The sequence below is a fragment of the Chrysochloris asiatica genome, unplaced genomic scaffold (genome assembly GCF_000296735.1).
Source record: "Chrysochloris asiatica unplaced genomic scaffold, ChrAsi1.0 scaffold00024, whole genome shotgun sequence".
Lineage (NCBI taxonomy): Eukaryota > Metazoa > Chordata > Mammalia > Afrosoricida > Chrysochloridae > Chrysochloris > Chrysochloris asiatica.
The window spans coordinates 17,194,892-17,196,827 of NW_006408542.1; the positions used below are offsets into that span (position 1 = coordinate 17,194,892).

The 1,936-nt window shown below is 51.3% G+C and overlaps 1 pseudogene; it reads left to right on the top strand.

Moving 5' to 3' along the window:
• The first annotated feature begins 425 nt into the window (after positions 1-425).
• LOC102818574 lies at positions 426-1,534 on the top strand (annotated as a pseudogene).
• Positions 1,535-1,936: the final 402 nt, after the last annotated feature.

Genomic DNA, 1,936 nt, shown 5'->3' on the forward strand with positions numbered 1-1,936 from the left:
AGTCGGAACCTACAGGATGGCACTTAACAACAACAACAACAACAACAATTCTGCCACATAACTAGTGGTTGAGAGACAGGAAGACTCCAGACCCAAAGCCATTGTTCATTGTTCATCCCTCTGCTCTGCTATCCTTGAAGTGGGTTCATCCTCAGGCTGTTGGAAAGCTGTCATAGCACTTCTAGATATCACTCCCAGTCACAACATCTCTAAGGAAAAGGAGGAGGACTGCTTTTTCTTTGATATTTTCTTAGAAATGATTTAACCTCTTCCAAAGACCCTATTATTTCATCTCTTAAGAGCTAGCTTAAAAAAAAAAAAGGCAGAACCTGGGCACTAGTGACGACTGTCCAGTTCGTTCCTGCCACCGCAGCCCGCAAGCCCACTTCTCCCCACCCCTGTGCTAGGAACTTGTCACCACCACTACCACCATGCCATATTGATACCCAGCACTGACCCCAGAGCAGAGGAAGGAGCTATCCGACATTGCTCATCACATTGTGGCTCCCGGCAAGGGCATCCTGCCAGCAGATGAATCCACCAGAAGTATTGCCAAGCAGCTTCAGTCCATTGGAACCGAGAACACTGAAGAGAACCGGCGCTTCTACCACCAGCTGCGGCTGACTGCCGATGACCATGTGAACCCCTGCATTGGGGTGTCATCCTCTTCCATGAAACACTCTACCAGAAGGCAGATGATGGATGTCCCTTTTCCCCAAGTTATCAAATCCAAGGGCGGTGTTGTGGGTATCAATGTAGACAAGGGCATAGTACCCCTGGCAGGAACAAATGGCGAGACCACCACCTAACGACTCGATGGGCTGTCTGAGCGCTGTGCCCAGTACAAGAAGGATGGAACTGACTTTGCCAAATGGCTCTGTGTGTTGAAGATTGGGGAATATACTCCTTCAGCCCTCACCATCATGGAAAATGCCAACGTGCTGGCCCGTTATGCCAGCATCTGCTAGCAGAATGGCATCGTGCCCATTGTGGAGCCTGAGATCCTCCCCGATGGGGACCACGACCTGAAGCGCTGTCAGTATGTAACCAAGGAGGTATTGGCTGCTGTCTACAAGGCTCTGAGTGACCACCATGTGTACTTGGAAGGCACCTTGCTAAAGCCCAATATGGTAACACCAGGCCATGCCTGCACACAGAAGTTTTCTCATAAGGAGATTGCCATGGCAACTGTCACAACACTGCACCACACAGTGCCCCCTGCTGTTACTGGGGTCACCTTCCTATCTGGGGGTCAGAGTGAGGAGGAGGCATCCATCAACCTCAATGCTATCAACAAGTGTCCCCTGCTGAAGCCATGGGCCCTGACCTTCTCCTATGGCCGAGCCTTGCAGGCCTCTGCCCTGAAGGCATGGTGGGGGGAGAGGGGGAGAAGGAGAATCTGAAGGCTGCCCTGGAGGAGTACATCAAGTGAGCCCTGGCCAACAGCCTCGCCTGCCAAGGAAAGTACACTCCAAACAGTCAAGGTAGGGCTGCAGCCAGTGTGTCCCTCTTCATCTCTAACCATGCCTACTAAGTGGAGGTATTTTAAGGCTGCCCCCTCCTCCACATTCCAGGCCACTGTACCTCCCATGCCCACTCTTGAAGAGAGGAGCTCCTTGGGGCCACCAGGTCACTCTTTCCTATCACTCTTACCATTCTTGTGATGTTTGTGTGAGGTGGTGTCTGTATACGCAAACTCCATCACCCTTTCCAGCCCACTGCCAATAAACAACTATTCAAGGGGGTTGGGGGGGGGAGGAAGAGCTAGCTTCATGGGTGGGTGGCCTGTGTGTGTGGGTGCACAGTGCCCATTCTCAGAAAGCCCATGCTTGGTTTTATGCTCTGGTGTCATCATCTGGGCACTCTTAATATTTTTCACAGCAAGGGTCCCACATTTTCATTTTGCACTGAGTCCCATTAATTAGTGAGTAACTAG